The sequence below is a fragment of the Triticum aestivum genome, chromosome 1B (assembly GCF_018294505.1).
Source record: "Triticum aestivum cultivar Chinese Spring chromosome 1B, IWGSC CS RefSeq v2.1, whole genome shotgun sequence".
NCBI lineage: Eukaryota > Viridiplantae > Streptophyta > Magnoliopsida > Poales > Poaceae > Triticum > Triticum aestivum.
In genome coordinates, this window is record NC_057795.1 from 514,833,173 (window position 1) to 514,846,796 (window position 13,624).

The window sequence follows — 13,624 nt, forward strand, 5'->3', positions numbered from 1 at the left end:
AAGAGGCTCGAGTCAACTTGACAAGAAATGCACTGGATAAAAAGAGCTGAGGAACAACGATCGGAAAACCAACTACGTGAACCTAAAGAAAATTTGAAGGGGAAGAGGAGTAATTCAAAACACCTACGTCAAGATTACTCAACAGAGCGACGAAGGGGCTGAGGAGTAAAAAAGAATTCCTACTCTCCGATATAACTAGACTCCGAAAACAGATTTCTTCTAGACTCAACAACGGCCAAACTACACGATCAATCAAGAGGGGCTCCTAGGGTCGGTCGAGGCTCTGATACCAACTTGTCACGCCCAATATGCGACCCTATCCAAAAGGAACTCGAAGGTCCCACCAAGGATAGACCCGCATATTGGAATGCTTTTGCAAGGTGGATATCATTACATCAACATTACATAATAGATGGGGATACATACAAGAGGCATACAATGCCACACGAATACAACATCACAATACATAAGAACAACATCCGACTACGGATGCAACATAAACAGAAACTCAAACGACATCCACCCTGCTAGCCCAGGCTGCCGACCTGGAACCTATCCCCTGATCGAAGAAGCAGAAGAAGAACTCAACGCAAGCAAGCATCGCTCTCGCGTCAAGATCATCGCATAACCTATACCTGCAACTGTTGTTGTAGTAATCTGTGAGCCACGAGGACTAAGCAATCCCATTACCATGGGTATCAAAACTAGCAAAGCTTAAAGGGAAAGGAAGGGATAAAGTGGTGAGGTTGCAACAGCGACTAAGCATATATGGTGGCTAACATACGCAAATAAGAGCGAGAAGAGAGCAAAAGGAACGGTCGTCAACTAGTAATGATCAAGAAGTGATCCTGAACTCCTACTTACGTCAAACATAACCCAGAAACCGTGTTCACTTCCCGGACTCCGCCGAGAAGAGACCATCACGGCTACACACACGGTTGATGCGTTTTAATTTGTATCTGGTGTCAAGTTATCTACAACTGGACATTAACAAATTCCCATCTGCCTATAACCGCAGGCACGGCTTTTGAAAGATTATACCCTGCAGGGGTGTCCCAACTTAGCCCATGATAAGCTCTCACGATCAACAAAGGATATACCTTCTCCCAGGAAGACCCGATCAGACTCGGAATCCCGGTTTACAAGACATTTTGACAATGGTAAAACAAGACCAGCAAAGCCGCCCGATGCGCCGACAAATCCCGATAGGAGCTGCACATATCTCGTTCTCAGGGCAACACCGGATGAGACTAGCTACGAGTAAAACCAACCCCCAAGTTGCCCCGAGGTGGCCCCGCAGGCAGCTCAGTTCGGACCAACACTTAGACAAGCACTGGCCCGGGGGGCTAAAATAAAGATGAACCTTCGGTTGGCCGACCCAAGGGAAGGGTATAGGTGGCGGTGAGGCAAATGGTAAAACCAAGGTTGGGCCTTGCTGGAGGAGTTTTATTCAAAGTGAACTGTCAAGGGGGTCCCATAAAACACCCGACCGCGTAAGGAACGCAAAATCCGGGAACATAACACCGGTATGACGGAAACTAGGGCGGCAAGAGTGGAACAAAACACCAGGCATAAGGCCGAGCCTTCCACCCTTTACCAAGTATATAGATGCATTAATAATATAAGAGATATTGTGATATCCCAACCTAAATCCTGTCCACCATGGAGGAATCTTCAACTTCACCTGCAACTAGAAACGCTATAAGAGGGGCTGAGCAAAAGCGGTAACATAGCCAAGCAACGGTTTGTTAGGAATGGTGTCAAAGGTTAGAGGTTCATGGCAATATGGGAGGCTTGATGAGCAAAAGAAGGTAAAGCAGCAAAGCGATAGAACGAAGCAACTAGCATAGCAATGATAGTAGTGAGATCCAGGATAGCGGTCATCTTGCCTGAAATCCCGCTAGGAATAAGAACGAGTCCATGAAGAAGACGAACGGGAGAAGCCGAACCAAGCGTAGACGAACGAATCCTCACGATCGCAACGAAACATGAACTAACAAGAAGAAGCACACAACATGGTAAACACACCACACATGAGCAAGGCATGATGCACAACAAGCATGATGCATGACAAGGTTACATGAAGCTACTCATGGCAAGAGATGATGCAAACAAGAGCAACATATCAAGGCAAGTTTAAATGACGCCGGGAACAACATATAACAATTCCGCTAAGTCCTCATATGCAAATTTCGAAATTGGTCCAGATCTGAATAAACCTTATGTTCAAGTTGTTAAACAGCAAGTTAAGATGCACAAAGATGATCTACATGAGATTCTAGTCAAGTTACATATAAAGTTCATTTAGTTCGGAGCTACGGCCTAGAAGATATGAGCAAGACAAGTTAAACATGGCATTGATGCAAAATGCACACAAACATCAAGGAAACACCTCAAAACAAGGATGCAACATGATAATATGAAACTACATGCAATTCTAAGAAAATTTCATATAGAGCACACTCAAAACGGAGCAACGGTTCAACAGACACACATGAAACAAGTTTAAAGGACAAGCTGTCCAAAACAGCAACTAGGCATATTGCAAGCATCAAAACAATAAGCTACAGCATCTCAACATGAAAACAAAAGGCATGGACATGATATGCAGGTAAAGCATAACAAAACATGAACACTGAGCTATCTCCAGAAATCATTAGAACATGCTCAAACACACATGGTAAGATTGCAAGTAATAACAATTCAGACTTTGCAGAAAATAACATCAGGTTGCAATGTTTAGAGCTATCAAACAACATGTTACAGGAACTTATAATAGCAAAACAAGACATGGCATGGTTCTACTCAAAGCATAGATCAAAAGTCCCTTAGTGACCATGAGCCAAAAAGGACCAGAAGATATGATGGCACCCATGTAAACATAGCAAGTTTCGTTAACAGATTCAATAAACAGAGCATGGCATTGACAGAATTAAGAAGACATCTTCGTGAGCTCGATGCACTCACTACAGAGCATTGCATGACAAGATAAGCATAGCATCAGTAAGAAGACATGTTTGTGAAACAAACCAAGGCAAGAACAAGTTCATAGCATGCAAGGATCAACTACAACAACCTTGCCAAAATTGAATAACATGTAAACTATCTGCCAGGAAACATTTTGAAGCAAAAGTAGAGCACGAAAATGACATGCTAGACTACTCCATAATTACAAACAGGGGAATGAATGGATAGACAATAACCATATGTTCAAAACACCCTTACGGAAGTATCTCAAAATATGCATGGATATCTCTGTAGCATCAAGTTTACATGGCATCACAATAACAGCAGAACAGGGACTAAAATCAGCAATATCACGATTCCTAGTTTGCATGCTTGTGCTAGTCACCACATTGATCACAAAAATACATGGTAAGCACCTCTGTGAAGAAGGCATAGCATAGATCAAAACACATGTAGACATCAACCTCATAGGATGCACACATCAATCATGGCAAAAATGACAAAAGAGCTCGTTCTATTAACAGACAGCAGAAAACATTATGAAACACTCTTGCAACGATGATTCAGGCATCAAGATGAGCTCAAATGAACATGATGCAATGGAATGAAATGATGTACTCGTTGAGACGAACAATTTGACATATTACACGCATGAAACGGAGCTACGGATGCAGAGATACGATGCGATGAACATGGCATGATTATGCAAAATATTCGGGACATGCAAAAACGGGGAAGGGGAAAAGTCAACCTCGTTTTGGATCTGGATCTGGGGGGCTGAGGGCACGGACTTCGAGGCGGCCGGAGTTCGCCGGAGATCGCGGGATCTCGCTGGAGAACGCGGGGAAGGAGGCGCCGGAGTTGGATCCGGGGCGGCAGGGGCCCGCGGCTGCAGGGACGAGGCGGAGGCCGCTAGGGCTCGCCGGACGGCGAGGGCGCGAGGGCGACGCTCGCGGCGGCGCGACCGGGACGGGAGCCGGCGGGGCGGGGCGCCGGGGAAAACGCGGGGGCGCCACGGCGGCGGCTGGCGGAGGGCGGCGACGGCGAGTAGGCGGCGGAGGTCGGCGGCATGGGGCGCGGATCCCGAGGTGGACGCGGTCCGCGGCAGCGCTCGGCGGACGGCGGCGGGGCCGAAGGGAGGAGCGGGGCGGCGCGCGCTCGGGCGCCCGCGGGGCGGCGGCGGTGGCGACCCGGGCCGGGGAGGGCCCCGCGCAGGCCTGGGCGGGCCGCGGCGGCGGCGGGTGGTGGCGGGCCACGTCGCAGGCGCGGGCTGGACGGGAGCGGCGGCTGGACGTGTCCGGCGACGGCGCGGACGCGTCCGGTGGCGCGGAGGAGAGGATTAGGGTTAGGGTGGAAATTCATCCGCGAAAATTCGGAGGGGGAGGCATATATATAGTTTCTGGGAGCTAGGAGAGTCCAAATGAGGCACGGTTTTCGCCCACACGATCGTGATCGAACGACCGAGAGCATGGAGGGGAGTTAGATGGGTTTTTGGGACACTTTGGAGAGGTGTTGGGCTGCAAGGAGAAGGAGGCTTTTACGGTTACCCAGTTAACCGTTGGAGTACCAAACGACCTCCAAATGGCACGAAACTTGACAGGCAGTCTACCGGTGCTATACCAAGGCCGCTTGACAAGGCTCGGTCCATTCCGAGAACGTTTAACACCCGCTCACGAAGAGACGCAAGAAGGGGACACCGGAGGACATAGGAGCGCCAGATTGCAAAACGGACAACGGGGAAAATGCTCGGATGCAAGAAACGAACACGTATGCAAAATGAAATGCACATGATGACATGAAAAAATGCAACAGGCAAGCAAATGACATGGAAACAACGGCGAATAACTGACGGACAACTGGCGCATCGGATGCGAGGCGTTACAGCTTGGCTGTAAAAGCAACCTCGAATGCAGTCTGGCGTTGGAGCTCGAATGCAAAAAGGCACCGCAGAGCGGGAACAAATTCAAAGCCGAGATGTGGCGTAAAAAATGACAAGCCATTGACAAAGGCCAAGAACTTAAAGGGGCTCCTCGGATACCCGACGTGTAAACTCTTCGGATTCACCTTGGCTGTCCTCAAGATCGAACAGAAGATTTGTTGAACCAGTTTTCAAGACCGACGACCGAAGATGAAGAACAATTCGGAAGAATTGAGGAGCGTCCCCAACTTGAAGACTGGTTTAGGGGGCTACTGACGGTGTCCTGGACTAGGGGGTAGTCACCACGTCGTCTCTCGATCAGTTAGATTGGGCCGAGGACCCCCATGGCCGTATACTCATGGGCCAGTTCGGACAGCCAAAGTATACACAAGGAAGATTCCACAAGACTTGGTGATCAAGACAAGGACTCCTCCCCACTGGCTTATTCGGCTAGGACTCTTGTTATCCTGGGCCTCTAGTGCATTATATAAACCAGGGCCAGGCTAGTCGATAGATCATTGGAACAACAATCATAATCATATGGGCTAGACTTCTAGGGTTTAGCCATTACGATCTCGTGGTAGATCAACTCTTGTAATGCTCATAATCATCAAGATCAATCAAGCAGGAAGTAGGGTATTACCTCCATAGAGAGGGCCCAAACCTGGGTAAACATCGTGTCCCCCGCCTCCTGTTACCACCAGCCTTAGACGCACAATTCGGGACCCCCTACCCGAGATCCGCTGGTTTTGACACCGACAGCCGGCCCCCTTAGATCCCATCTAAGGGGGGCGGCCAAGGGGGGGAGCCTGCCCCCCAAGTTTAGTGGGAGGCGCCCCCACCCCTAGGATTTCCAACCCTAGGCGACTTGGGCCCTGGGGGGGCGCACCAGCCCACCAGGGGCTAGTTCTCACACTGTGTTCATCCCATCTAATGTGAACTGAACTGTACCGATAACCCCCGAAACTATTCCAGTGACAGAACTGAACTTCCCATATATAAATCTTTACCTCCGGACCATTCCGAGACTCCTCGTGACATCCGGGATGTCATCCAAGACTCTGAACAACCTTTGGTAACAACATACTATTTCCCATAACAACTCTAGTGTCACTGAACCTTAAGTGTGTAGACCCTACGAGTTCGGGAACCATGCAGACGTGACCAAGACATCTCTCCGGCCAATAACCAACAGCGGGATCTGGATACCCATGTTGGCTCCCACATGTTCCACGACGATCTCATCGGATGAACCATGATGTCGGGGATTCAATCAATCCCGTATACAATTCCCTTTGTCCATCGGTACGTTACTTGCCCGAGATTAAATCGTCGGTATCCCAATACCTTGTTCCAATATCGTTACCGGCAAGTCTCTTTACTTGTTCCATAATGCATGATCCCATGATTAACTCCTTAGTCACATTGAGCTCATTATGATGATGCATTACTAAGTGGGCCCAGAGATACCTCTCCGTCATACGGAGTGACAAATCCCAGACTCGATTCCTGCCAACCCGACAGACACTTTTGGAGATACCTGTAGTGCACCTTTATAGCCACCCAGTTGCGTTTTGACGTTTGGTACACCCAAAACATTCCTACGGTATCCAGGAGTTGCACAATCTCATGGTCTAAGGAAATGATACTTGACATTAGAAAAGCTCTTAGCAACCAAACTACACGATCTTGTGCTATGCTTAGGATTGGGTCTTGTCCATCACATCATTCTCCTAATGATGTGATCCCGTTATCAATGACATCCAATGTCCATGGTCAGGAAACCACAACCATCTATTGATCAATGAGCTAGTCAAGTAGAGTCTTACTAGGGACATATTACGGTCTATGTATTCACACATGTATTATGGTTTCCGTTTAATACAATTATAGCATGAACAACGGACAATTATCATGAACAAGGAAATATAATAATAACCATTTTATTATTGCCTCTAGGGCATATTTCTAATAGTCTCCCAGTTTCACTAGAGTCAATAATCTAGTTACATTGTGACGAATCGAACACCCATAGAGTTCTGGTGTTGATCATTTTTTGCTCGTCGAAGAGGTTTAGTCAAAGGATCTGCAACATTCAGATTCGTATGCACTTCACAAATATCTATGTCTCCATCTTGAACATTTGCATGAGTGGAGTTGAAGCGACGCTTGATATGCCTGGTCTCCTTGTGAAACCTGGGCTCCTTGGCAAGGGCAATAGCTCCAATGTTGTCACAGAAGAGAGTCATCGGGCCCGACGCATTGGGAATAACTCCTAGGTCGGTAATGAGCTCCTTTATCCAGATTGCTTCATGTGCTGCCTCCGAGGCTGCCATGTACTCGGCTTCACATGTAGATCCCGCCACGACGCTTTGCTTGCAACTGCACCAGCTGACTGCCCCACCATTCAAAATGTACATGTATTCAGTTTGTGACTTGGAGTCATCCAGATCTGTGTCGAAGCTAGCATAGACGTAACCCTTTACGGAGAGCTCTTCGTCACCTCCATAAACGAGAAACATATCCTTAGTCCTTTTCAGGTACTTCAGGATATTCTTGACTGATGTCCAGTGTTCCATGCCGGGATTACTTTGGTACCTCCCTACCAAACTTACGGCATGGTTCACATCAGGTCTGGTACACAGCATGTCATACATAATAGACCCTATGGCTGAGGCATAGGGGACTCATCTTTTCTCTATCTTCTGCCGAGGTCGGGCATTGAGCCGTGCTCAATTTCATACCTTGCAATACAGGCAAGAACCCCTTCTTGGACTGATCCATGTTGAACTTCTTCAATATCTTATCAAGGTATGTGCTTTGTGTAAGACCAATGAGGCGTCTCGATCTATCTCTATAGATCTTGATGCCTAATATGTAAGCAGCTTCTCCAAGGTCCTTCATTGAAAAACACTTATTCAAGTAGGCATTTATGCTTTCCAAAAGTTCTATATCATTTCCCATCAATAGTATGTCATCCACATATAATATGAGAAATGCTACAGAGCTCCCACTCACTTTCTTGTAAACACAGGCTTCTCGATAAGTCTGCATAAACCCAAATGCTTTGATCATTTCATTAAAGCGAATGTTCCAACTTCGAGATGCTTGCACCAGCCCATAGATGGAGTGCTGGAGCTTGCACACCTTGTCATCATTCTTAGGATCGACAAAACCTTCTGGCTACATCATATACAATTCTTCCTTAAGGAAACCGTTAAGGAATGCCGTTTTGACGTCCATTTGCCATATCTCATAATCATAGAATGCGGCAACTGCTAACATGATTCAGACAGACTTCAGCTTCGCTACGGGTGAAAAGGTCTCATCATAGTCAACCCCTTAAACTTGTCGATAAACCTTAGCGACAAGCCGAATCTTATAGACGGTCACATTACCACCCGCTTCAGTCTTCTTCTTAAATATCCATTTATTTTCTATGGCTTGTCGATCATCGGGCAAGTCTGTCAAAGTCCATACTTTGTTTTCATACATGGAACCTATATCGGATTTCATGGCTTCAAGCCATTTGTTGGAATCCAGGCCCGCCATCGCTTCTTCATAGTTCGAAGGTTCACCGTTGTCTAACAACATGATTTCCAGGACAGGGTTGCCATACCATTCTGGTGTGGAATGTGTCCTTGTGGACCTACGAAGTCCAGTAGTAACTTGATCTAAAGTATCATCATTAACTTCATCTCTAGTTGGTGCAGGTGAGAGAGTCCTATATTAGGGTGTATCCGGACAGCCGGACTATATACTTTGGCCGCACTGTTGGACTATGAAGATACAAGATTCAAGACTTCGTCTCGTGTCCGGATGGGACTCTCCTTTGCGTGGAAGGAAAGCTTGGCGATTCAGATGTTAGATCTCCTTCTCTGTAACCGACTCTATGTAACCCTAGCCTCCTCCGGTGTCTATATAAACCGGAGGGTTTAGTCCGTAGGAAAAGAACAATCATAATCATAGGCTAGCTCCTAGGGTTTAGCCTCTACAATCTCATGGTAGATCAACTCTTGTAATACTCATATCATCAAGATCAATCAAGGAGGAAGTAGGGTATTACCTCCATCGAGAGGGCCCGAACCTGGGTAAACATTGTGTCCCCTGCCTCCTGTTACCATTAGCCTTAGACGCACAGTTCGGGACCCTCTACCCGAGATCCGCCGGTTTTGACACCAACATTGGTGCTTTCATTGAGAGTTCCACTGTGCCGTCGCGATAAGGTTTGGTGGCTCATCTCGTCGTCAAGGACAGCATCACCTCTAGGTGAGCCCTGGCTCTAGGCCAGACTCTTCGGCTGGGCGGCTTCATCATGACCACCCGATTGGTGGCCACGCCAACGATGACCTCTCAGGTCATCAAAAACAGCTTCCACGTTGATGCAGAACTTGCCAAATAGATGAATCCAATGGATCTCTCCTCCCTTAATGAGCTCTTGGATCGCATCGCCGCTCTGGGCGACTATGACCGGATCGGGCTTAAACCAGACCAAAGGGAGATTTACTCTCCGCCGGTCACCCACGAGATAGCGGTAGTGGAAGAGCATCATGCGAATTCTCCCTCTATCTTGAGGATGAACTATGTCCGGACTCCCGAGCTCTCCGAGCCAGATACCCGCCCGCGGGAGGACATGACCCAAACCCTGAACTTAGAATCGGGTGGTGTGCCGGAAAAATTGGGCAACATCCCGGAGCCCGAGCCGCCAAGCTTGGAAGCTTCTTTGCCCCTGGGTCTCAGATTGGGTCAGGATTCGGATTTAAATCCGCCCACCCACCCAGAATTATGCAATCTTTCCCATATCAGACAAGAGCCCTAAGAGACAGTACATCACTACTGGGCCAGATTCCTCCTTGTGATAACAAGGTCAGGGACTGTTGCGAGGAAGAGACAATCTCACTTTTTTGCAAAAATTGCACAAACAAAGGGATCCTCAACGCTATAAGTCGCCGTGACATAGTACACTTTGCTGACTTAGCATCCATAGTACAGAAGTACTATGAGATGGAAAGCGCCTAGAAAACCCAAACAAACTTCTGGGATAATCCGGCTCTCACTAAACCCTTCGTCCGAACTAAAAGGGTAGACTCTCGTAAATTACCCGATTTAATTCCCAAAAAACCAAAGCCCGCTGCAGGGCGTGGAACCGTATTGGAGGAATGGCTCAATGGGCCATGCAAAATTCATAGCACACCGGATACCATGCCAACGCATAGCCTTAGAGCATGTTGGATATTCCGACAGGTGGAAAAGAGAGGCGAGGATCTCCTTGTAAACCATAAAGCAAAGCAACATCCCGCCGAAGAAAACAATGTGGTACTGACAGTCTTCGAGACTTTCGCCTCAAATAATAGGCGCAAGCGAGCTCATCGCAGTTTCGCTGAAGTTTGCCACGTGGCAAAAATAAATCTGTGGAGCCACACTGCTATAACGTTCAATGCTAGTGACAAACCTCAATTCCAAATAGTCTGGGAACCAGCCGCTTTGGTCCTTAGCCCAATCGTAGACGACTTCTGGCTCACTAAAGTGCTCATGGACGGCGGAAGCGGATTAAACCTCATCTACGAGGAAACCCTCAACAAGATGGAAACTGACAAAAGTCGCATTGAGCAAAGTAGCACGACCTTCAGGGGAATCATCCCTAGTCGGGAGGCATGGTGTGCGGGAAAAATCACACTGTATGTGGTATTCGGCACGCTGGAGAATTACAGGTCCGAAGAAATCACGTTCCAAGTGGCCCCGTTCAGCAGCGGATACCACGCCCTCTTAGGGCGGGACGCATTCACGAGCTTTCAAGCTATACCCCATTACGGGTACATGAAGCTCAAAATGCCCGGACCCAATGGAATCATCACTCTAGCTAGTGATTCAGACGTCGCACTCTGTGCCGAAACTAAAACTGCCGCACTAGCCCTAGAGGCATTATCCGAAGCCCTTGCGGCGGAAGAACTAACAACGCTGCACGCCACAGTGGACAGAGACGATGTGATACTCGACAAGCGACCCAAGTCCACCTCTTTCAAGCCCACGGACGAGATAGTCAAATTCCAGGTCCACCCAATGGACCCCACAAAGACAACTTCCATTGGGACACAGTTGAACCCCACAATGGACGCCACACTGCGAGACTTCCAACGTGAGAATTGGGACATTTTCACCTGGCATCCTTCAGACATGCCGGGCATCCCACGCAGGCTGGACGAACACATCCTCAATATACTGAAAGGATACAAGCCAGTCAAGCAGACTCTTATGCGCTTCTCAGAGCCTAAGCGGCAAGCCATGGGAGAAGAGCTAGCCAAGCTACTCGAGGCCGGATTCATCAGAGATATAAAACATCCGGATTGGCTAGCAAACCTGCTAATGGTACCAAAGAAGGACAAATCCTGGCGCCTATGTGTCGATTTCAAAGACCTCAATAAGGCTTGCCCTAAGGATCCCTTCCCCCTCCCTCGCATTGACGCCACCGCAGGACATGACTCACTGTGTTTCCTCGACGCATACTCCAGATACCATCAGATAAAGATGGCGGAATCCGACCAAGCTGCAACGGCCTTCATAACGCCATATGGCCCCTTCTGTTTCAACACTATGCCTTTCGGGCTCAAAAACGCCAACTCAACCTATCAACGTATGATTCAGACATGCCTGGAGAAGCAAATCGACAAAACAGTGGAGGCATACGTGGATGATTTGGTCATCAAAACAAGACACGTCGAAACTTTAATAGATGACTTGAGACTCACGTTCGACAACCTCCGAACATACGACATCAAGCTCAACCCGGAAAAATGTGTCTTTGGCGTACCCTCCGGGAAGTTGCTCGGCTTCATTGTTGCCAATAGAGGAATCGAAGCAAATCCGGCAAAAATCCGAGCTTTATCGCAGTTGGCTATCCCAACAGACCTCAAGCAGATCTAGAAACTAACTGGATGTTTGGCTGCCTTAAGCCGCTTTATCTCCCGATTAGGAGAAAGGCACTACCTCTTTATCGCCTTCTTCGGCGCACCGGACACTTCGAGTGGACGGATGTGGCCACGGCCGGACTGGAAGAAATAAAGGCCCTATTGGCCAGCAATCCAGTCCTGACAGCGCCAAATACTGGCGAACCTATGCTATTATACATAGCTGCAACACACCAGGTTATAAGCGCAGTGCTCGCCATCGAACGAGAAGCAGACGGACACAAGTTCCCCTTCCAAAAGCCGGTATATTACGTGTCCACTGTCCTCACTCCATGCAAATCCTGATACCCACACTATCAAAAGATATCATACGCGGTCCTCATGGCATCCCGGAAGCTACGATACTACTTTCAAGAGTGTTCGATTACAGTGGCCTCCGAAGTACCACTGAATGACATAATAAATAACCGTGACACCACGGGCCGGATTGCCAAATGGGCTATCGAGCTCCTTCCGTTCGACATAACATTCAAACCACGACGAGCCATTAAGTCGGAAGTACTGGCTGACTTTGTCACCGAATGGACAGAAGCCGAACTCCCTAAAGAGTATGGCGCCTACTCCAATTGGATCATGCACTTCGACGGCTCTAAAATGTTGGCCGGACTGGGAGCGGGTGTTGTCCTGACATCCCCCACGGGAGACACGGTCCAATACGTACTCCAAATATTATACACAGACCCCAACAATGCAGCCGAATATGAGGCTCTGTTGCATGGTCTTCGGATGGCAGTCTCTATGGGCATTCAACACCTAGAAGTGCGTGGGGACTCGAACCTCGCAATATCACAAATAAATGGAGACTTCGATGCCAAGGATCCGAAAATGCTGGCTTACCGTAATGTCGTCCTCAAAATATCAGCTCGGTTCGAGGGGCTCGGTTTCCACCATGTGGTCCGGGAAAACAATAAAGCGACGGATATCCTTGCTCGCATCGGCGCTAAATGCGACCCCCTCCCACCTAATATTTTCTTGGAAAGGCTATTCAAGCCATCCGTGGTATGGGAAGGGGAGACTGGCAATACAAGTCCGGCTCCGAACACAACCCCAGATTCCGAACCATCTGACGTAATCGGAGGCTCTGCCACCGAAATAACACCTTCGGCCCACGAAATCATGGCTGTCATCGCCCCGTGGACCGAGCCCTTCTTGGCCTACCTAAATAGGCAAGAGCTCCCCGAGGACCAAAATGAGGCACATTGTATTGTGCGGCGTTTCAAGGCCTACAAAGTCCATGAGGGAGAGCTCTATAAGAAAAGTGCCACCAGAGTGCTCCAATGATGCATCTCCAAAGAGGAAGGGCGGCAGCTCTTGGCCGAAATCCATGCCGGACTCAGCGGGCACCACGCTGCAGCTTGGGCACTTGTAAGCAAGGCCTTCGGTACAGGTTTTTACTGGCTGACAGCCCGGGTAGATGCACAGGACTTTGTCCAACATTGCGTCGGTTGCTAACTCTTTGCCAGTCAGAGCCATATGCCCCCTACCGCTCTCCAAACAATCCCCATAACTTGGCCCTTCGCAGTCTGGGGGCTGGATATGGTCGGACCTCTTAAAGGGGGAAGCCATAAGAAAAAATACTTATTGGTCATGGTGGACAAGTTCACCAAACGGATAGAAGCCAAACCAGTTAAAACGGCTGAATCCGGACCAGTGATAGACTTCATATCAGGGGTTGTACACCATTACAGCATCCCCCACATCATCATCACTAACAATGGCTCAAACTTCACAGCCGATGAGGTGAAAACTTGGCGCGACAACATGGGCATTAAGC